This window comes from Triturus cristatus, chromosome 1_2 (assembly GCF_964204655.1).
Source record: "Triturus cristatus chromosome 1_2, aTriCri1.1, whole genome shotgun sequence".
NCBI classification, from domain to species: Eukaryota; Metazoa; Chordata; class Amphibia; order Caudata; family Salamandridae; genus Triturus; species Triturus cristatus.
Window position 1 is genome coordinate 63,509,064 of NC_140580.1, and position 25,122 is coordinate 63,534,185.

The following is a 25,122-nucleotide window of genomic DNA, read 5'->3' on the forward strand; positions in this document are numbered from 1 at the left end:
GCTTAGTCCTTAGGGACTGCAATTGCAAAATCGGGGCTGCAAGCACTATCTCCCCAGGATTGGAAGTCGGACTTAAATATTGACAATCACACGCTGAACATATATGCGGTGTTTGCACTGAAAACAGCCTTGGATCCAGACGGTAACAGATATTCTTTAAAGGGATACGGAGGGACAGAAGCTCCTTAATTGAACATGTCAGTGTTTGGGCTTGTCCTATGCTTAATGAGCCAGGGGTCATGGCCCTGGGCCCGGTCCAGGAGCAGACGGGCGCCGATGGGCTTGCGTCCAGCTCAGCATGTGTTTTTATTGCTGGCCGGAGGCGTCCTGTGACCTTCCCACTGGAAGTGTAAGGAAGGGGGAGGGACTGCACCCCTCCGCAACAAACGGCTAAGCTGTGGTGGACCGAGGGCACAGAACAAACAAAATAGCAGGAAGCTGCCCACAAGTAAGTTGACTATAAAAATATTTAAAAAAAATTTAAAACAGTAAATCAGTAAAACAGGGTTAAAAGAAGAATGCTGCTACGCAAATAGATAGCACTACCTAAGAAGACTTCCTCCTCCACTTTTCTTGTGTTAACCTCTTAACCTCCTGATGATTTACATGCAAGTGGTGTTTTAGTAATAAATGGAGTGCGCTGTCTTTCATCCAAGGGTTCACCTTGGTCACGAAGTCTGAACAATACAACAATGAGTTATTTTGTGTAAAATATTTTACAGGAGAGTCATAGTCTTCTGCAGTATGGCTTTAGAAGATATTGCTGATGACTTATGAGTAAGTGGTGGAATATTCAGGTGGTAGATTATAATACATGGCTTAGTCTTTGGTATACGAGGATGACTAAATTTGTCCCTAAGGCGACACCGAATTTGACTTGCAATGAGAGAAAGGCGCTGTTTGATTTACAACAGAATCAATCCATAACAATCAAACCGTGCCACAAAGCCGGTGGGATAGTTATGATGGATACGGACTACTACACAAACAAAATAGAGACCATGTTACAAGTACCAGAACATTACCAAAAGGCTAGGATGTCATCTCTTACTAGATTAAAAACACAAATAGAGATGATCACCTCTAAAGCCTTTGCTGAAGGGTACATCTGTCAAAAGGAGTAAGATTCTCTCACTAAGCCAAATGCAGTTACCCCAGTCCTTTATGGCATCCCTAAAATGCATAAGAATGTCTTGGATCCACCCCTTAGACCGATCATTTCGGCCATTAACTCTAGTACTGAACCTTTGACACAATATGTGGACGCTTTTCTGTGCCCTTTGACTACTCAATATGCTTCTTTTATTAAAGATACAGGCCACATGATAAATACATTGGAACATCAACCTTTCAATCAACAGACGCAGTATATGGTGACCTTGGACATTGAGTCTTTATATACTAATATACCCCAGGACCTGGCCAAATGGAAGTAAGCCTGTATAGAAAACCGACAGCCAAAAATACTATCCTAGAGCATGGTAGCTATCACCCGATATGTGAAAAGGATTCAATACCCTTTGGAGAATTCCTTAGGATAAGGAGAAATTGTACCACAGTGAAAGACTTCATTGAGAATGCAGAACAACTTAAAGGGCGCCTCCTACTTAGAGGGTACCCAAGAAGATTGGTACGTTAATCATCTAAACGTGCAAAGTATTATAACAGAGATGCACTACTAAAAGGAAGAAATCAACAGTCTCTAGAAACAATAGTATGTGTAGTAGACCACTCAACACTAAATAGGAAAATCAAACAAATTCTTGATCAAAATTGGCGTATCTTGACAGTCAATGAAGACACTTTAAAAAAACCTATTGTTGCTTTCAGGAGGAATGCGAACCTTCGAGACAAACTGGTCCATAGTAGACCTAGAAAAAAGACTAAGACACAAACTACATTGGGAGGACTCCCTGCCGTAGTGGGCCACTACAGGTGTGGCAATTGCCATGCCTGTACCGCTGCCATCATTACAAAAAAACTGGAAATATGGTGAAAAGACAGGGCAATTGACACAAATGACAAACTGCAGGAGTATGAACATAGTTTATCTTATCCTGTGTCCCTGTGGCCTAGGTTACATAGGGGAAACAGGACGTGAATTCCGCGTCAGATTTTCTGAACATAAATCAGCCATCAGAACCTTAAAGACACAAGCACCATTGGTAAAACATTGTGTGGAATTTGGTCATTCTGAGGATCAACTAACTTGGCTGATATTGGAACATCTCCATACACCACAAGGTAAAGAGGTGGAAAAAATGAGAAAAACAAGCGAAACTTTCTGGATTTTTTCTCTTGATACTGTACGTAAAGGATTGAATGAGGAAATTACTTGGTTGGTCACATGAAATACAATAAGCAGCGTCTTTCGTTCTGACTGATGTATTTCTAGCTGCTCCCTTTCCTCGCAATGATATTGGGTAGCATCTGTGCACACAAAAATTTGCCACACATAACCAATTACAAGAAAGAATAATAAATTAATCCTCCTAGCTAAAACTGGAGATACATTTGTTTTTCCTTTTCCTCTTTTTTGCCTATAAACACACTCAAAGTACTTGATTAGAATCAATCAGAGAGGGTATCACGTTCCATATAGGTAGAGTTTTTAAATGAGGTTTTTGCTTTTACTTTGTGATCACTTCAAGGGACGCCTTTTTCGCATGTTATAACACGTTACAAGGTGGCATTTTTTCATAAAAGCTAAAACCGTATAGCAGCGCGGAACAGTGACTAACTAGCCTCCTTTAAATATTCTATACTTATCTCTAATGGCGGGACTATATATTGTGAGAAATATCTGCTATGGATCCATGGTCCAATGCCTATACTGAGGCCATTGTCAATAGGTAATAGGGCTTTTCCAGTTTTGCATTAGTTTTAGCATGTAGATCGTGTCATTTATTTGAGGCAAATAGGCTAGTTAGCTCTTTTCTATGATATTCAAGTAAGTTACAATATGGCGCTGCCGCTCTACAAGGGGGTTTACCTTCTTATTTACAAACGCGACTGAACATTTTGTTAGAAGAAGCCACGTGTTTCCGGCATGACGACATTGTGTGCGCACAACATCTGCGCATAACGGCAGCGGTGCACTCCCGGTTACGAACAGACACGCGAGATACAAGCCGACATGCTGGTAAGCCTAACCCAGTGGCACGTATGTGCCTTTAGATTAATTGTATTTCAATCCAAATTAGGACCTTGCGAGTCATGTTCAACATTAGTGTTAATAAAATAACTGCACGTTTGTTTAAGTTTCCATCATCTTTATGTTTCTTTCTAATAACATTGAAGTAGTGCCGCATACGAGTCGTGATTTTTCAAGAGCCAGATAGGTTATTTACAGTCAAACAGGTAACTCTGTTTTTTGACTACACATAGAATAAATTAGAGCGTCCCCAGGGAGCAACATTCCGTAGTGCAGTAGTCTGCAGCATTGCATCAGTCCATTATTACACAAAGACTGGTGCATTTTGCACGCTTTCTTGTCCATCCAGTTCCTCTAAGCAGATGAGGTTACAGAATTAGTTTGGTTTCTCTTTAAATTTAAATATATCATTTTCTATGCAAGATATAGGCATCATCTTACTAGGACAGTAAATTTAGACTTTTTTATGTTTTCGTAGGATAACACCAGCATAAACATTTGTATGATGTTTTGGATCACTAGACTCCTGCATAACCTTTAGAGGCTTACGCTGTATGTAAGACGAACCCTAAATTGCTTTTTCTACGGTAAGAATCAGGATTACAGCTCTTTTTGGAATATTACTTCATCCTGTTGAAAATTAAACGCTCGAGATACTATGAACATTATTACACAGTTGATGTTTCTTTGTTGAACTGGTATGGCCCGCTCAAGCGCATTTTCGTCTAACTTTTGCAATTTTGAGAAGAGGAGTTTGTCACTCTCATTAATCAACTTTGGAGTACAAAAGCCACATATAGGCTTGACTATTCATGTTTTCAGGTGCCAGACTATTTTAGTTTTTCATATTTTATTTACTTATATTGTATCCATACTCCGTTTATGGATTACACTTGATTGGGTTTCTATTCTTTGACTTCTAATCTTTTCTCTTGGTTCTCTGGACTTTTGAAAGTTTTTCTCAGAGAACCTGTCTCATTTCTAATCTACCCACTCTTTTGGTGCATCGGTTACTTTCTCATTATTGTGATATCGTATCTTTGAACACTTTAGGTGGTGCAATTGAGTCAATCAGAGCTATGAGAGAAATCCTTTCATCTCAGTAGTCTCCCTAAACTAATCTTTAGGCGAGACGTTTTTTTTGCACTTAACCCCACGTATGTTTGGAGTAATACAAATTTGTTAATTAATTTTTTGCGAATCAATGTAAAACCATTGATTTGCCAAAAATGAATTAACAAATTTGTATTACTCCAAACATACGTGGGGTTAAGTGCAAAAAAACCGTCTCTCCTAAAGATTAGTTTCGGGAGACTACTGAGATGAAAGGATTTATGACTCTAGCATGCCTTCGCTCCCCACGATTAAAAACAATACCTACATATATGAAAATACAATTATTTTACAGATATTCCTGCTCCTAGATTTTTATATTTCTATACAATTATATACATTGGTCCTGATGAAGGTGGCAAAAAGAATTCATGCTCCACCAAAATGTACGTCGACCAACACCATTTGGGGACCCGCTCAGTGAAGACAATACTAGAGAACTGCCAGTAATTTATAGGACAAAAAAATTATACAGGGATGTAAATACACCCTGACAACTTAAGAAAAGTATTTATGAAATGATATTCATTCAAAAAATGTATGTTTCTCCCTTTCATAGCTGGACCCCCTTTGACTTTTGTTAAATTGTATTTTGATTGTTATATTGTGTATGTTAATAAGAATGAATGGTAAGATAAGTAGTGAGTATATTGTGGCTATGTGTGAGTGTGCTGGGGTATAGAAGTAGCAGTTTGATTCATTCCTTGGTTACACTTGAATTACTTGTGCTATGCAAATGAATCACATTATTTAATGATGTTAGTTGAGAATCTCATGTGCTCATAAAAGAAAAGTTATAATATATAAAAAAAATCTTGAAAATGAAAAAAACAAAACATACATATAAAAAATTATAATAAAAAAAACAGTGATTGAAAGCTATTGTTATATGTATTTCACTTCTATTAAGTAAAAAAAAAAAAATCTTTTTGTGGGGAACCTTTAAGCTATTGGCTACAACCAAAAGAAATATAGGTCAGCTAGCGGTCTTTTTTCAATTTTTGTTTGCCTCTGTCCCCTTCCTATTGGACCTAAAATTAAAATAGGGGGAACCTTTCTTGTTTTCATTTAGTCTTTGGTATAATCCACTATGGAATGTTATCATTTAACCCTTTTTTGTGTGTGGATAATTTGTATATCCAAATGTGTTCTCTCTCAAAGAAAATGATCTCAGTATGTCTGCTCTCTTCTATCACTTGTTCCAAAACAACCCATTTGAGATCTTGTACAGAGTGTGCTTTGGTGATAACATGTTCAGCCGTTTAGGTAGTGTTCCTTTTGCAGCGAATTTTGCTTGTGTGCTTGCATATCCTCGTCCTAACTTTCCTGGTTGTCATACCTATATATTTAAGGTTACATGGGCAGGTTATCATGTATATGGTCTGCTTTGTGTAACAGTTGTTATGCCTCCTTAGTTGCCAAGAAAATGGTAAACCCATGCCTAATTCTTTGTTGGTGATTTCAAGTGACAAACACTACACTTTCCACACGAGTAGTGTCCTACTACTCCCGGGAGGCCCAGAGCATTGTGTATGATGTTGGTATGTACAAGGGTATCCCCAAAGCTTTTTGCCATTTTGTGGGGGAAAAGTGGGTAGTCCCACTGCCTGGGTCCCGTATTCAGGATGCACTAGTTCCTCTTAATGATTTTCTTTACACAATCTGAGGAGATATTGTATGTTGTCACACCTACTAAAGGGGGTTCCTGGTTCTCTATTATCGTGTTTCAAGGAGTCAATGTCTGTTTTGGTTTCCAGTCCTTTTCTTTGTCTTTTGGATGATCCGTTCCGGATAATGCTATCAATTTTTCTGCCAAGTCCTCTGCTTGTCACGGTTGGTTTCCTCGGGATCAGATCGATGCTAAAAATGGTCCACCTTCTGACAACTCCAAAGTCTGAATACTATTATAGTGCAGACTGATGAAGGGATCAGGCGAGGGAAGGAAAGGATGGGTACAGCAGGGAGGGAGATCTGTAGATTACAAAGAAAATAATCACTCTCTCTGAATTGCGTGAATATATACAGAAAGTAATCAATAAAACACCGCAACTAATACCTGTAGGCTGCGGCTGAAGTATAGAAACAACAATTCAACATTATAACAAAATGTCGTTTCTATCCTTATAGCACTCCATATGGTAAGGTATAATGATCCTCCTCACATACCCTTTAGTATTCGGCAGTAACTTTCACAGGGGAGAATACCCCAAAGGATGCTGAAACGCTTCTACCCCCTGTGTAGTAAGATAACAAAACAACACTTTTGAATAGAAGTTTGCTGAGTCCGTGCTTATTTGAGGCATCGCACATTCAAAACCATTTCCTCAGTACTTCAATTGAAATCAATTTACAATGAGCACATATCTTCCAGGCCCCCAAATGTCATGGGAAATGATACCACTTGTGAGGCAATTAACTTTGATTTTTGTCCAGACATGCACATTACTGGCAAACAACAACACTGGTATTTTTCTGACCCGGTTTTGAACACTTGTTCCCAGGGTAATGTGTCTGAGAAACAAAGTTCTTTTTACCCTCTTCTGCATGAGATCCACAATGTATCTCCAACGGGATTGGTTAGGTCAATGTATGGCACTTAGGAAAAACACTCGGAACGCCAGAGACACCGAGTCTGTGATGATGTCCTCCACAAAATGACGAGAGTAAGAACTCTATCTCGTCACCCCAACCACTTCGTCTGATTTGGTAGAAGGAATCTGCTGGCAAGGTCACCATGAACAACACACCACAAGTGAGACTTGCCGCAAGAGGCACTCGATGACCAAGCTACGCCAATGGGAGTCTCTTCGTAAGTTGCTCCTTAGTGCGAAAGCAAGTCTTTTATAGTGACACCTGTTTTGAATCATCAGCCGTGTCACCCGCAACACTACCCACACCCAAAGAGAATATCTGTAGACGGTGAACGAAGCAACCTTACCAGACCGGGACAGGTTCTTTCTTGTTCGGATCAAAAATTAGCAGCTGCATCCACAGCGGTCTCCATGCTTTTACGGGCAGAGCTGACCTCACGCTGACCTGCGTGCATCTCCTCCCGCAACTTCACATCGGTACCTGGAATTTGTAGTCTTTACTAGTCCCGGTACCTAAATCCTTTCATATCCAGTTCATCTGGCCTGACAGTGTTCACGGATGTAGAAGGGCTAATGGGTCATGACACTGCTTGTCTTGAAGTCACTGACCTGACTACAGTTGCGCTGCAGACAGAGAAACTGACCGTAAGTGATATTTTCTCTCAGATGGCGAGGGTGGAAGCTGTTAAATCTGAGTAGGTTATTTTTGTCAGTTGGCTTATGAAAAGTGTCAGTGTGTAATATCCCTCCTTCCGGGATTATCTTTACATCCAGAAATGTTAAGGAGTCATTGCTGATAGTATATGTGAATCTAAGATTCTCACCCTGTCCATTCAAACATGCAATGAATTCCAAGGCAGTGGGAATGTCACCCCTCCATACCACGAGAATGTCATCAATATAATGTTTCCATGTGGTTATATCTTGTTAATATGGATTAGTACTATGCAGGATGCACTTCCTCTCCAGGTTGTAGACAGAGCCCTGCCACACTAGGGGCCAAAGTACTCCCCATAGACGTGCCATGTGTTTGTAGGACCAGGGCTCCCTCAAATTCAAATACATTTTTCGTAAAGGCCATTCTGGCTCATTTAACTACAAGCTCCCAGGGGCTGGAGAATGTCAATTCTGGGCTCTCCTAATGAGTCTTCTTTTATGCGTATTAGTGGGTCCTTGTTGTCTCTAATGTATGTCTCTATTTTCTGCGCTAAGGGTTTTAGTAAAAAAGTCACAAAATTGGGACAGAGGTTCAGGTTAGAATACAGATCCTATGCCTGCCTGGATTTTCCTGCTTGGAGGGGGATCGTGTTTTTTGTGAATTTTGGGATGGTTTAAAAATAGTGTTACCGGACTAGTACTCCTTAAGGACCCGCTTCCTGCTTACTGATCCACCCCTCACATTCTGCCTCCTCTACCATCGAACTGATCTCTTCTCATAAGTGCAGGGGTAGGGTTTGTGTCCAGGATCTTGTAGTTCTGTTTGTCTACCAGCATCCTCAGACAGTCCGTCCTATATGCAGTAGTGGTCTTGAGAATGATCCCTCCTACCTTGTAGGTTGGTTTAATGATTATGCTGCCGTCTTGTTTTAGTTTATTCAGGGCCTCCCCTTTTAGCCTACTTAGATTTTGAAATTTCCTCCGTGTTGGTGTCCAGTTCTTCCACTTCTTTGTACACTGCCTGTTCGAAAGTCAGAAGCTGTACTGGAGTAGTATGTGTGGAAGGGTAGAATGTTGACTTTTTTTTATAAGCCTGTGTCTGTTAGTTCCTGTACTTGTTCCTGATCTCCAAAATGTGCCTTCTAATGTAGTTTACTAAAGAAAGCAGCTAACTCACAGTGTAGATGGAACTTATCGAAGGTCGGGGTAGGAACAACACCAGGTCCTTTGTTCAGTACCTTCATTTGGGTGTCTATGATTATTTTGGCATTTCAGATTCGTCACTAGATTGGCCCTGTGCTGGGTCGCGGGGGTGCTTTGGTCATACTTTGTGTGTTTACTATGGTATCCTCTACGTCCCACTGCACCGGTTTTCTCTTTTCTCCTCCCTTTATGACCTTGGCCCCTTGCTAAAAAGAAGGGCAAAGGTTCTTGGGGAATCTGGATGTTACCATTTGATTAAATGGAGTTCTCCATAGCATCATTGGTTGTCCTCTTGGTAGGAAAGGTGGTTGATAGAAAGGTGGAGCTGCCAAGAACCTGTTAAATCCCTGCCATTGCTGAGCCTATGGTCTTCTCCTATTTCTGGACCTTTTTTTTAACTCTGGTTATTATCACTTGGCCACTCCTCCGAGTCAGTAGACCTGTCATCGGAGGAGTTGGTGTCTGTTAGATCATAGTCATTGTCAGCTGGTGCCTTATAGTCCGGTACTGAGTACGGATATACCTTATTGAATGCAAACTTTTTTACATCCTTCTGCAGTTTTGGGTCTTGGATTGTGTTAAGAGCCCTTTGTACTCATTCACCTCCTTGTTGATCTCATCGTGTCGTTTTTTAAAGGCGGTCACTGTGGTTCGAAGGTGGCATTCGCTGCTCTATATCTCCATTAGGATAGTCTCTGCTAATCTCTTAGATGTTTTTATGATCAGAATCACTAAGTCGCTAGTACAGGGCTAGGCTATTTGGGCCTATTCCTTTCTAAAGGTGGCATCATCGAGAAATATCCTTGGGGCGTTGTATACCCACAGGCCCTTCGGGCTGGATTTTCCCTGAGGTATTCCGTCAAAGTGATGCCATGCAAGATCGTTCTAATGAGGTTCCTTTTGAGCTCAGTCATTATGTCCCGGTCAGGAGAGATGGTCCCGCAAAATCTGGTTTACATCCTCCTCAGTAAAGATCAAGCCTATGTGTGTATTATAATGTGTTTTTGAGGTGTGCCTAATTACACGTCTGCTGGAGCGTTTATGTAGGGGATCTCTTGCGTAACGTTAGCACCAAAGCCAACTATTGCAGAATTTCTGCTGATATTGGCCGATTCTGAATGAAGGGCAACAGTTGTGGGACCAAGCCTGTAATTTCCTTTGTAATCTCTCAGGCCTAGTTTGTAGCAAGCCTCAACCGCCGAAGGCTAGGAATGATGCTGCTTATGTTTCTGCTGGCACACTGCACATTTCAGCTTTTTCAGTGAGACAGTGTATCAGGCATTGTACTTCTTAGAATCCTTTTTTGTAAGGATTTCTGGGGGGTTTCCTGATCTAGCAAAGGTGTCACCTTTCTGCTGTGTGTATGCCTGTACCCTATGGTAGAAGCTAAATGCCTTGGAGAGTACTGACCAAATTGGCGGTCGCCAAGTTGCTCCCAACATCTAGCCTGTTACATGCTTTTCCTGGCCGCAATGATTTTTCTCTCTGCGCTAACTGGGCTGTACTCTGGCAGAAAAAGGAGTGTAAAGTCTAGAGGAATGTGGCAGTGAAAACTATTAGTTCAGACTGTAACCGCCCCATTAACGATAGTGCACACCTTTTGGATGGACTACATGGATATTACAGTCACTTCCCTTCCTCTGCGGGACAGCTGATATCTGGGATTACTGTAACCTCCAAGGATAGCCCTCTTGTCCTTACTGGAGAGTTTGTGCAACAATGTCTCAATAATTAAAAGAGTATTCCAATGGTGGGTTGTTTTAAATAAGATAATGGTTATTTTTGATCAAATATTTTCTAATGGCGAGCTGGGAAAGCTTGCACACTTAATTGACCACATGACAAAATGTTGCGCGGGGCTCAAAAGGAGCCCTTTGATTGTCAGCCAAACATAGTGCTTGTTGATTTTCACCATGCACACTGAGTAAGCTATTTTGTTTCAAGTGTTATCAAAAGGGAATGAGGCATCTTCTGTTTACAGATAGGCAATCTGCAAACTTGCTGTATATGACTGCGTGTTCATCATGCTGCAGAGAGGGCAGCATTATCCCACAGCACAGAATCAGCATGCATGGGTACAGAGTGGCTTGCCTTTGGCACCCACAGCACAAACGTCTGGACCGGATGAAATACAGGTCCGCCACTTTGAGGATGATTTTAACGGGAGACAACTAGAGCATCTCACACAGCTTTCAGGGTGTGGCACAATAAATTGTAACATCTACAGTAGTTAGTTTCACTAAACACAATGGTATAAACTAGAAGAGAGATGGTGAAGCACACACGAGTGACAGTTAAAAAAACAATGGGCCTTCAACGGCATTAACTGAATTGCAGTGTGCTGTGAGCAACAAAGCCTCTTTGCCCCTCAAACTTTCTTCCATCAAACAAAAGGCTTCTGGGCCACCACTGCCTTCTGGCCATGGTCGGCACTGAGACGCAGCGAAACAAAACGTCAAGCCTTCCGGCTCGAGACCGAGTCAGGAAAAACTACCTTCGACACCGAAACCTTCTGCTCCAAAGGACAACAAGCATTTGCAATGCAATAGGTCTCCCATTTACGGGGGTTTGAGCTATTGACATTGTAAATGACAATGCTTTTAATTTTTGTTTTCGTTTTTAAAACATAAATAAAATACATTGTCGTTTACAATGCCAATAGCTTGAATTCGCGTCAATGCGAGACATATTGCATTGCAAATCAGGAGTTTCTATCAATGGCTTTCATTTTGCACTCTGTCGTTGCCTGGTGCTCTAATCCAAGTGAGTCGATGGAATGAATCTAAGACTACAGCTCCCAGAGTGCATTGTGTTAGCTTAAAGCCCAGCAGTGGAAACGTGAGGCCTCTACTAGCATTCACTCATCTGATCACTAAGTGTTGAGAGTTATTCCTCGGTGATGGGAGGTGAAGAAGGCCCTGAAGGAATGGATGGAGGGTCCTGAGACCATAAGAGATTAAAATGGGCCGATGAATTACAACCCTCTCCTTCTCTAATAGCCCTTCGCAGGAGACAGCAGGTGAGGGTTTATCAGAAGGATGTGCCTTCTGAATTATAGCTTCCTTCATCAGTCCCGTAGAGGGGAAAAGGTCGAATCGTTCATGTTTCTTGCCCTTCTTGCACTACAAAACAACTTTCTTCACGATATGGTGGGTGGTTTTCACGACTTTTTGTTTTTTAATTACTTGCAATGTGATCTTTTTTTTCCCTGGAAGGCATTTGCTTTACCAAGATAGGCTTCTCTTTTCTTCTCCGCTAAAAATTGTGAGCACCTGCCAACAACGTAGCCTTATACTAACTGTGATATTTATTTATGTGTTTTGTGCAATTGTATATAGATCGGACATTTCCCAAAGGTGCCAGAGCGCTTTACAATAAAACAATGATGGTGACATTGTTGAGCATTTGTTCACTTTTAATGAACCACGCTTTGCATTCTGCGTTTTGTATTTCTAGGTTTCTCTTGTTAGTTAGGAGTTACCCCGAGGCTTCTCCTCACAGTGAATGATGCAAATAGTGTCGAGTAGCTGAACACAACCAATCAGTACACACCACCTCTGCAAAATCCCACCCTTCCTCTTCTAACAAGATGCATATTTTTTTCCTTTTCAGGAAATCTGTTTTTTTTTAGTATCTAGGCATTCTCCGTTTTGGGAAAGGAAAGAAGGGTTTGACTCGGGCTAATGCACCTCTCGGGGTGTGAGAGGTTGTGTTGAAGGGGTAAGCGGTTGAGGTAGGTGACTCAAACATCCTGTGATTCAGGGCAAATCACTTAGTGTGATGGTGCGTAAAAAAACTAACCTGTCCATCTGTAATGCAACTTGTGCTCATGTTAAGCGCTCTGATACCTTCAGGTCGAGTTTGCGCTATAGAAACAAGCAGTAGACAATTTTTTAAAAAGCGGGCACCGTGCCAAAGCGCGGCGCCCGTGCATACTTAACTTATGTGCATGGAGGCCCGTGAAGTGGGTGCCATGCTGATAACAAAAAAAAACTGAGTTGCGGCAAAGGCTCAACATACTGTGTGATTTTGGGGAAATCATGTAGTCTCCCCATACTGACCTGGGGCACCAGCAGGAGGTTAAAATGCTGCTACGGCCGGCATTCGGAGTATGTCATGTGCCCCCGGCAGACATACACCACAGCGGGGAGGCGAAGGACACACAACCATCACGGAGTGCAAAGAAATGCAGGTCCAAATGCTAATCTTCCCATAGTGAACGACATTACCGTCATGAGAGTAAAAGTGTTTTTTAATACAAGACACACCGTGCATGCCAAAAGAAAGGCGCATCAACATATTTGAAGAAAAGCCTTGACATGCTAAGCTAATTAGATAAAATAGTTCTCTGAAACAACACATCATGAATTGCAGCGAAAGGAACTGAAGCTAGGCGGTGCTGCTCTGCCAAAAACAGAAGTGACGTTCAGTTATGTGAAACACTAGGATGCTGCAACCAAGAGAGACACTGCAATGAACCAATCCCATGCAGCAGACGGGATTACACCCAGTACAGTGTTTACTTCAGGTCTTCCAGACAACGCATGCGTGCTGCCTATGCTTGACCTAAAAAGGGCTCACCACAAGCCAAGCTCAATGATCAGTACCTTGAGACACTTGCTGCCAACTGTAAACTCCAACTTTTTCAGTGCTAGTTTCATAAATTAAGTTGAGCAGTTCCAAAACGCTTTTCATACCAGGGCTGTTCCAATGTTAAATTCAGGAATAGGCTCCCTGCAAGTCAAATGCTCTTTGCCTTACCGGTTCACTCCTCACCAGTGTTTCTCATCCATATGAAATAGGCAGCCCTCTAAGTCTGCTGCACACTTACGCTGGCCTGTTAAAATGCCCTGGGCTGCAGGCTGTCTGATGTACAATGACACTGGTGGGGCTACCAGGCGTAATTCTTCCTTACAGGCTTCAAACTCTTTTTCTTTGTAATCCACTTAGTTTCTTCTTCAGTTCCTCTAGTTTCTTCTTAATTTCTCTAGGTTCTTCTTAATTTCCAGTTCCTCATGCGTAGTTTCTTTTCCGCTAGTTGCCAGTGATACAATCAGGGATGTAGTCTTGCAGGTTACAAAAGGAGTAGGTTTATTAGGTTTAGATCAGGTTACCGGTAAATCATGTAGAGCCTCACCAGGATCTTCTCAATTCAACTGTCCACTCATCCACGCACAAACACTCAACATTCCAACCCTCCAATGACCCTACTCACCGGCTGAGCAGCAGGGAACATCAAGACTGTGGGGAGAATGCATAAGATAGCAAGAGGCCACCACATAATCCATTTACAAGCGGCAAACCAACACTTGTGAATCTAAAAGATAGTTTTTTACTCATGAAAATGTTATTTGCAAGAATACCTTAAACGCATGCATACAAATGCTTCATTCTCTGCACAGAGAAAGGGGCAGTGCTTGTTGCCATTGCTGAAATATTATCACCCTTTTTAGGTCTCGCCTGAGCCAGCGCTTTAACGCTGCTCTCGCGAGAGCTTTTGTAAACGGGGGATTTGAAAGTGCAAACTAGTGCTTTCATGCCGCCAACTACAGTGCATGTGCGCCGGGCGCGCGCACCATTTGGCAGCCTGCGTGATCATTTTGCGGCCGCTTTGATGTTCTCAGTGAGCCGTGCGGCCACTGAGAACATCAAAGCGGCGGCGAAAGTGCACACCATTTGCCACCCCCTCCCTTATCCCACTTCCTGCTTGTTTCACAATGGCGACAGCTTGTTTACGTACCCCATGCGCGGTGCCGCGTCGTCCTGTCGCCATCTCCCTCAGGCACTGCCGGGGCCGTCCAACGTGTCGATAACGCAACTAGTGCTCATATAAGCACACAGATACCTTCAGGTGTAGTTTGCGCTATATAAAACTAGTTTCTTGCTTACCCGCTGTTGCTCATTCCCTTTATAAATATCATTAATGTGCTCCGTGCGCGAGCAGTACCCGTCCGTCTTACCTTTGCTCCCGCCCCATCCCCCGTCCCTCCTCTCTCCTTCGTCCCTCCTCTCTCCCTTTTCTGGGCACATGATAATTTTTTGTTTGTTTGTTAAATATTTTTTTCAATCAAAAATGCACCAGCATCCAAGCTGATCTCCTATTTCCACAGCGTGTCTCCTATCTTCACACTATAAGGACAGCATCTGCCTGAGGTCTCTCGCGCTCCTCCTCTCAGCACGCTGTCGTAGCCTTATTTCCTCCAGCAGGCCCACTTGGCTTTTCTTCAATCGCTGCACGGGCCGTTCGTTCTTCCTTCTGGCATATTTAATACTTCCTCCCTCTGCCTTTCAGTTTCGTTCTTACTCTCCCTTTTCTCTTAATTTAACTCCATACATATTGAATTATGAAAAAAATTCCTTCCTGTCCTGTTTCTTCAGTGCCGGGGGCTCCAGTGTTGTGTTAATTTTACATTTCACATTTTTTTTCTTTTCGTTCCACCCTCTGTGCTTGATTTATCTCGGCAATTCAAGGCCAGCCTTCGCAGTTCCCAAGGGGAAAAGAAAATCAGCTCAACTGAAGAGCGACATTCCTGCTTTGAAGTCGGCTCTCAGGGTGAAACAGTAAATCAGCCCAAAGGCACTGCAGTCAGAGACTTTGCATTAACATCAGGGCTTTAAGTGGGATGAAAAAACTGGCGGGTCTCTCATAGGGGCGTGGCCGATATAATTCAGGGCGGGTTTAACAAGCATTTGCAATACATTAGGTCTCGCATTTACGCGAGTTTGGCATTATAAATGACAATACCTTTTATTTATGTTTTAAAAACCAAAACATAAATAAAACGCATTGTCATTTACAATGCTAATAGCTCAAATGCGCGTAAATGCGAGACCTATTGCATTGCAAATGCTTGTTTAGATGTATTTTGTTAAGTGGTATGCAGTGGCATGTATCGCAAACCACAAAAAAGGTGCCTTTTCTATCAATATGCAGCTGACTCGTTTAAATTTCCTACTAGTGGTCTCGGGTAGTGGACTTCAGGAGAGTCAAGTTAAATATCTGTCCCAAAACTCAGAGATAGTCTAGACAAGACTTGCTGTTACATCTATTAATACTGTGCTGTCTTTACTAACCCACCTCCTTTTTTGGACTCACTCACAAACCCCGGAGCAGCCTTGCATGTTTTCTCTTGGGATAATAGTGAATATCAAAAGCAGTAATTTGCACCCGAAAAACAAACATAAATCTATGGGTTCCAATTTACTGCTTTTTTATGATCAGGACAAAAGTGTTTTTTAGCAATTACTAAGGCACTATGTCCTACAAAATTCTAAATGTGAAATTACAGGCAGCTACTGCCCACAACTCTAGCTCAAGTATTACAGGAATAGACTAGGCAAGTGCACTAGACAAATCAGTGCTCTGCGATGTTTGCCAGGGACTCAACTGCAGCATATATCTTGAGTGCTTAATTTGAGCCCGCCGTTTGATGTCACTTAAACATCAAAGCAGCACTTTTCCTGAGCACCAGTTAAGGGCACATTTACTTAGGGTAGGCAGTGGAGATTAAGTGATTTACACAGATCACATGATGTTAAGCTGAACGCTGAGACTCGAACCTGCTCCCCTACTCCAAAGTCGGCAGCTCTGGCCATTAGGTTACATCCTCTCCCCACTTTCATGGCGAGTAGTTGGTTTTGTGTTAGGCGGCGCTAACGAGAGAAATGGGCGGGTGCAAAACCCCTCCTGACGAGATCCCCGGCACTTAATTTTTTAACAAATTAACCACTACTTGGAGAATACTTATTTTTGTACAGTTGTTGGTGGTTCTCTGCAAAGTTCAAGTAAATCGAATAACAATTTGTTTCATCAAGTGCACGCTGTGTGAAACAATATAACAGGGATGTTTTTACCTCAAGTGCCACTACTAAGGACGTGAAGACATCGAAAACATATTTTCAAAGTTTCTCCTGACCGTGAGGAGGCAGGGCATTGTCCCAATCGATGGCCATTTAGCACACTCCTTCCATTGCATGGTAGTGCAAGGGATCAGCCAATGCGCCAGCACTAGATCCATTAGAAACCATCTGCAACATGACAGTTGGAATAAATTTCAAACCAGATTTTGCAAATCCTCCGCAACTTCACTCACTTGTTAGCATCACTGCGTAATACGATACCAGTGGGCCGGGTCCTGCCGGTGCTCAGCACTGGCAGTTCTATAAAGCAGGTGCTGAGACCGGTCCGTATCGGGCCCTCTATTTTTGCCCGCACCCTCAGGCTGGAGAAAAAAATCTTAACACTGCAGCAGTACCACCCTTAACTGCATTTTATTACAACTTTAAAGAAACTCATTATAGTTCTTTCACAGCCTCATCATTTCAAAACTGACGCGTTTTCAATATGATGTACAAAGAAGCCGTAGTTGTTGCTTATATGACTTATGTAACCAACCACCATTGGCAAAGCCAATAGTCCTTGCTTCTTGTAGGTATAATGTTATTTGTTCTATTATATTTCTGGATGCAATTACAAAAACAGCAAAATACTAGTTGGGCGACACACGATGCTAAGCACAGGTTTTTAGCTCAGGTGTTTTTAAACCACGCCCTTAATTACATGGGCCACGCCTCTTCGAGAGACCTACCAGTTTTTCAACCCACTGAAAGCCCTGAGATATGTACTCCAAACTTGCATACATCTACTTTCCTCGTTAATTCCTCCATTGATGCTTCCAGAAGGTGTACTATTGTTGCCTGGGATGTTTTGTTGCTCGACGTACCAGAAAAAGAAACGATTAGCCCGTGACTAGTCTGGTTGCAGCACCCCGGGATGAACGGATATCACTGGGAGACAAGCAGAGTATTTTTGCTGAGCCAGGACGCTCCAATTCACAGGCTGGATGTTTCGCAATTCAACACATGAAGCACATCATTTTCCAATTAACTTAATTAATATAAACAAATACGAAGCACATCATTTTCCAATTAACTTAATTAATATGAACAAATACGGACCCGAATTGCCAAGCAGCTCTGAGAGAAAGCGCGGCGCGTGGGCAGCTAAATGAGTACACTGCTTTACTGTTCTGCTATCGACATTTTCAAATTACAGACTGAAGTTGGCAAACAGGACTCCCGTCTCTCTACAGTAGCCTCGCTGCTGCTATGCTCCACTGTTAATTAAATATTACATCGGGGAGAGCAAACAGCAAAGAAACTCTCTCAAATGACTTTCAAGCATCCCTAAACCGAAAACAAACATTTGATGGCAAAGTATTTCTCTCACTCTGAGAAATCGCTTGGACTTGTTTAAATGGGTATCTCTTAAGAGTTCCACTTCTAATGTCTGACAAAGAGAAGAAGCAAACAGAGACACTTCCCCTGGTGAAGCAACGCTGACCACAACCGCACAGCCACCAGCACCATAAAAAATAAATGGACCGCGGTGTCCCTGAAGCGGGCACCACGCTCCAAATCAAAGTAATAAAGTGTGGCAAGCTAATAATAGAAACAAAGCAATTAAAAAAAGTAAATAAACGGAGCGCGGTGTCCCTGAAGCGGGCACCGTGCTCCGAATCAAAGTAATAAAGTGCGGCAAGCTAATAATAAACCTACTGTGTCACACTACGGGTAAAAGATCCAATCCCGCTGGGCGTGGCTTAAAGGAGACAGGGTGGCAACAAGCAGCGATTGGCATGCCTTATGTGCAATCATTGCACTGCCTTTCGCATAATTTGTGACGCCAAAAGACGCGCACAAATGAGAACTGAAGGCAGAGCTGGGACGAGGCTTCTGGAATCGTATAGATTCCAAGAAGCCTCGTAAGACGAGAGCAGCGCATGCGCTGCTTACGTCACGAGACCTAAAAAGGACAGGTCCAGTTCGTCACTGAAAATTTTGGCACTGAAAACGAAGGATGCTCATCGAAAGCCTCTGGAACCAATCCTGGAGATTATGCAGGAAAAACTGGATCCTAAGCAGAAGAAAATCTACATTAATCCAGACACTGGGCACATAATAGCGAAACATGTCACACCTTCCAAAAGGAACATTCCTCCACAGGATATAATTAACAAAATTCCTTTAAAGAAGAAAAAAGACATGGTTACAAACCCTATCCACCCAGTTCCTCAAAAAACTCCACCATCTTCACCACCACCAGGCCCAAACGCTTTAGACATTACACCACAGGGATCTACACACACACACTCCCTGATATTGATTATAGGGGTGATGCTAGTCCACCAACAATGGATTCATGTAATAATTAGAACATTGTTCCTTCAATAGATAATGATCCTGACCTGTACCCTACAAAGCCATCACCTCCTGATGACACCACAGCATACAAGGAGTTTATGTCCAGTGCAGCATCATACCATGGGGGTCACACTACATAATGAATCCTTATAGGAGGATTTTGTATTTGAAATTTTTGCAACATCACATAGTACAGCACAATCTTTCCCTATGTTAAAAGGCATAATGCAACATGCTGCTGATATTTTTAAAGACCCTCTACGGGCTCGTATTTTAACATTCAGGATTGACAAGAAATACAAACCTCCTTCAACTGATCCAATTTTTATTAGAGGAGAGTTGTCATTAAATTCCTTAGTTGTGTCCAGTGCTCGGAAAAGGGCAAATTCCCAAACTTCAGCAGATGCACTGCCTCCAGACAAAGAGTCTAAGTTGATAGATGCATCCGTGAAACGGGTATCTGCACCATCCGCCAACCATTGACGTATAGCCAACATACAAGGCCTAATAGCAAGATATGACAGGGCCCACTGGGATGAAATGGAGCAGTTACTCCAATATCTCCCAGAAGAACACAAAAAAGGACAAGAATTAGTGCAGAAGGGGACATATCTTCCTCTATCAGATGTGCACTAGATACTGCGGATGCTGCAGCAAGGGGTATTAACACCAGCATTCTTCTTAGAAGCCATGCATGGCTGAGAATCTCTGGGTTTAAACCGGAGGTTCAAAAAACTATTCTTAATGCCCCCTTTGACAAACAGAATAATTTTGGACCTCAAGTAGATGAGTCACTTTAGAAAATTAAAAAGAACACAGAAGTGGCAAAATCAATGAGAGCCCTTCAGTCACCATTCAATAGAGGCTCCTTTCGCCGCTCCTTTTATAGATGAGGATCCAAAGGTAATTCCTCAGATCCCAGTGTGTTCTCATACAGGTCAAACACACAACCCATACCATCAAGAGGTTTCTATAAAGGTGGGTGCAGAGGAAACAATTTCAAAGGCAGAGGTAAAGGCACACCAACACGTACCTCTCCATCTCCCAACAAACAGTGACTTGCCTACAATTCCCCCGACCATTTTACACCTGTCAGGTGAAGACTACAACAATTCTTTCCCATCAGTAACATCAGACAAATGGGTATTAGACATTATCCAACATGGTTATTGCCTGGAGCTTACCAGAAATCCTTCCAGTATTCAACTCGCACTCACAAACTCATGCTACAACGCCAACAGATCCTCAAACAAGAAGTGCAAGCTCTTCTAACAAAAGGAGCTATAGAACCAGTTCCATTACAACACCAAGGATCAGGAGTTTACTCACTTTACTTCCTAATCCCCAAGAAGGACAGGTCTCTACGACCAATCTTAGATCTCAGACCATTAAACCTACATACTGTCAGAACACTTCCATATGGTTACCCTTAAACAAGTGCTTCCACTTCTACAACAAGGCGACTTTATGTCCACACTAGACTTGAAGGATGCATACTTCCATATTCCTGTCCACCCAGCACATTGCAAAAATCTCAGATTTGTGATAGCAGGAAATCACTATCAATTCAAAGTACTCCCATTCGGAGTAACTACTGCACCCAGAGTATTCACAAATTGTCTAGCAGTAGTAGCAGCTCATCTAAGAAGACAACAAAGTCTTTCCATATCTGGATGATTGGCTCATCAAATCCAACACACAGCAAAAGTGTTTACAACACACTCAAGCTACCATAAACCTTCTCCATCAATTGGGATTTACAGTCAATGCACAAAAGTCCCATCTTCAACCCTCACAACTGCAAACATACCTGGGAGCAACGCTAAACACTCATGCAGCTCTAGCCTCTCCCAATGCAGCCAGAATTCAAAACTTTATTACTACAGTTTCAAAACAACCAATGCCTAACAGTCAAAACTTTCATGCAGCTATTAGGGATGATGGCATCATACATTGCAGTAGTGCCTCATGCAAGATTACCATGCTTAGCACATCAGTGGAATCAATCACAGGGTCAATTAAGAGATCTAGTTTTGGTAGACAGCCACACTCATCGCTCTCTGCAGTGGTGGAACACACAAAACCTATCAAAAGGGCAGCCCTTCATCAACCCAGTTCCACAAATCGTACTTACAGCAGATGCATCTCTCATAGGTTTAGGTGCCCATCTCCAGCAACGAACAATTCAGGGTTTATGGGACACCAAACACAAGAGTCTCCACATCAATTACTTGGAGCTTCTAACTGTTTATCTAGCACTAAAAGCTTTTCAGCCTCACCTAATAGGGAAAGTTGTGCTAGTCCGGACGGACAATATGACAGCTATGTACAGAAACAGTGGGGAGACGCACACTCTACAGTTGTTACTCCTCTCTCAGACCATTTGGCGTTGGGCAATACATCACAAAATGTATCTTCTAGCAGAACACCTTCCAGGCATGCACAACCAATTTGCCAACCTCCTCAGCATGATGCAACAACAAGTATACACATGGGAACTTCCAAGGTTCTCCTTCCATACTTCCAAAAATAGGGATTTCCACTGAAAGACCTATTTCCCACAGCAGAGAACTCAAAAAGCCCAAACTTCGCCTCCAGAATCCCACACCATATATCCAAGGGAAATGCCCTATGGATGATCTGGTCAGGGATATTTGCTTACACTTTTCCGCCTCTCCCTCTCCTTCTATTTCTGGTTCAGAAACTCTGGCAGACATCACTCACACTGATTCTAATGGCTCCCACATGGGCTCGTCAACCATGGTTCACCACACTACTAGAACTGTCAATGATTCCACACCAAAAGCTGCACCTCACTTCCAATCTTCTCACACAGAACCATGGAGAATTCAGATATCCAAAACCCAAGGCGCTCAACCTAGCGATATGTCTACTGAAGTCATAGAGTTCTCATACTTAAATCTACCACCAGATTGTATGACAATTATTAAAGAAGTAAGAAAACCTGCCACTAGAGTAGATTATGCAGCTAAGTGGAAAAGGTTTGGTATATATTGTATTAATAACACAATTGATCCGCTAGATAAATCTATAGAAAATATTATTTGTTATCTTGTGCATCTATTCGACTACACCTTGCGGCAGTGGCTGCATATCTGCAAAACAGACAACATTTATCCTTATTCAAAGTATCAGTAATTTAAGCTTTTATGGAAGGCCTTAAAAGAATAATACCGGCCAGAGTACCACCTGCATCTGTCTGGAACCTTAATATTGTACTCTCGGGAGCCCACAAAAGTCAATCTCGTATCGACAACATACTCACTCACGCGGCCAATATTCCCGATTTCACTTAAGCCCGTTGCTTGGCTAGGGGTATTTCGGACCACTCCCCAGTACTGACCAGAATGACTGTGGGTCTTCAATCCAGACACACCACACTCACCATCACACCATGGGCGTTACAAATCCCACACATCAAAACAGACCTGTTACAGAACGTAAACCTATATTTTCAGGAAAACGTTGGCTCGGTTGCTTCATCCCAGATCCTATGGGGAGCATTCGGTGCCGTCATCAAAGGACAAGCGCTGGCACTAATGATGTAGCACAAAAAAAAACTGGTAAAGCGCATTGAACAATTGGAGTAATAGATCTTATTAGATGAGAATAACCTGACCCAAACCACTGACGAAGTAGCCCAACAAGCGCTAGCGGCCAAGAGACTAGATTACAGACAGCTACTCACAGAGTCAGCTAGAGCCAGACAAAATAATATATACCATAGGATATATGAACATAGGGAGAGAACAGGCAAGCTATTGGCATGGCTTGAGAGAAGGGAGTAGATAAGTAGGTGGGTTCACCGACTCAGGGGTTCTGCGGGAGAACACATAGTCCATCCACAAGACATTGCAGAGACATTTGCAACCCACTTCGAAACAATCTACACTTCCGCAGCTGGAGCAACATTCATAGACAACCAAAATCTCCTAGCTACCATTCAGATCACAGGCCTATCACCTAAGGAGAAAGTTTCCCTCGAGGGAGACCCCAGAGTATATCCAAGACATAAGCTCGGGCGAAGCAATGGGACCAAATGGGCTCCCGATCTAGTTCTTCAAGTTGGCAGCAATTAAGTTGACACCCAATCACCACCAAATGTACCTGGAGAGTTACGAAAAAGGTCTTCTGCCAGCAGAGATTCGATTAGCCACAATAGTGGTAATACACAAACAGGGCAAACCAGCAAATGGCTGGGGGGGGCATGTAGACCCATTTTCCTCCTCACAGTGGAGGCTAAAATAATAATAATAATAATACCGACATTTATAAAGCTTGAACAGCTACCTCAAACAGAGGTGTCCCGGCGCTCTAGCGAAAGGCAGCAAGCGGAGAAGGCCCGAACATAAAGCCCTGAGAACACTAGCCTAGGCCAAAGAGCCACTTTTTCACCACTTTCCTAAATAGTGACTCTGATTCAATGTGCCGGATATAGTTTGGCAAAGAGTTCCAAAGTCTGGAGGCTCCGACCGTAAAAGATCTGTCACCAAGCCGGGCTCTCCTAAATCGTGGGGTTCAGAGCAGATGATTTTTTGAGAGTTAGATCTCAATAAATGGTTCTGTTTATAGCTACATAGCCATTGTTTCAAGTAGCTAGGACAGTTCCCATGGATTGACCGGAATGCCAGCGTCAAAGCCTTAAACTCAACTCTTTTTGCCACCGGCAGCCAATGGAGTTCTTTAATATGCGGAAAGGCATGGTGACAAAATGGTACATGCCTAATCCGTCTCGCAGCTGCATTCTGTACCATCTGCAGTCTTCTGACTAGGTACCCCGGCAGGCCCAAATAGAGGCCAGTAGCATAGTCCAGCCTAGATGTCTCAGTGGCATGGACTATGACTCGGCGGCAGTCCTCCGACAACAGATGTAAACATTTCCGCAGATTTCTCAATTTGCTAAAACAGGAGGCTGTCACCTGCTAAATTTGCTACGCAAAAAAATGATGGACGGAATGCTGAACAAATCCTACATTCACCCCAGTCAAGAGATCTGGGTTAAATCCATCGTTCTTTTGCTTACCATGCCACCCCGGTTTAGAGTCAGCCATATGCAAATCAATCTTGACCCTGGTCCTCATGGGAACAGTCCAGACCGAACTGCCAAGCCAGGTTCTCCCTGGACCGGAAGCAAGCATCCTGGGACCTGTTTCTGGGTATTACCCTTCATCAGCCAGGCTAGCTTGAATCCAGTGGCACAGTGAGCAAGGGACCCACGTCTGGGCATACCCATCCCACTTAGGGTGAAAAGTGCTACGCAAACAATTGATAGACGGAATGCTGAACAAATCCTACATTCACCCCAGTCAAGAGATCTGGGTTAAATCCATCGTTCTTTTGCTCACCATGCTTCCCCAGTTTAGAGCCAGCCATATGCAAATCAGTATTGACCCTGTGCCTCATGGGAACAAGCATCTGGGACCTGTTTCTGGGTATTACCCTTCATCAGCCAGGCTAGCTTGAATCCAGTGGCATTGAATTGAAAGCATTCTGTCGATCAATTGTTCTTTTTGCATTTGTCACCCGAGTGGGACGGGTATGCCCAGACGTGGGTCCCGTGCTCTCCATGCCACTGGAGTCAAGCTATCCTGGCTGATGAGGGCTGAAAGCCTGAAACCGATCCTAGGATGCTTGTTTCCAGTCCAGGGAGGACCTGGCCTGGCAGTTCGGGCTGGACTGTTCCCATTGGGGTGCAGGGTCAAGACTGATTTGCATATGGCTGGGTCCAAACTGGAATGGCATGGTGAGCAAAAAAACTATGGATTTAGGCCCAGATCTCTGTACTGGGGTGAATGTATGACATTGTTCTGCATCCTGTCCATCAATTGTTCTTTTTGCACCTGCCGAATGTGTTCAGAAAAAGAAAGGTCGGCCTCCCACAGATTTTTTGCCGTGGCTGCTGGGGTGGGGGGAGGATCCCATTTCCACCGGCCACCACAAGTCTGATGCCGGCAGCGGGTCCTTGCCCAAGAACTAAACACTTCCGTTTTCATGAGCGTTGAGTTTGAGTTTGTTGTTAATTATTCAAAGGGCAATGTCTTTCAGACAGCCCTTAAAACTCTTGAAGGAGTCCTGCGACTGCTCTTTAAAAGAAAACACCAGCTTGGTATCGTCGGTGTGCAATATCGCCTTCTCACCCCAGTTGGCTATCAATGAGAACAATGGCGCCATATATATATT

The 25,122-nt window shown here is 42.9% G+C and overlaps 1 protein-coding gene across 3 annotated transcripts in view; it reads left to right on the forward strand.

The window, feature by feature from the left end:
- The window catches only part of LOC146866795 (zinc finger protein 181-like), a 182,615-nt gene that overhangs the window by 24,434 nt on the left and 133,059 nt on the right, over window positions 1-25,122 (forward strand). The window lies entirely within an intron of this gene.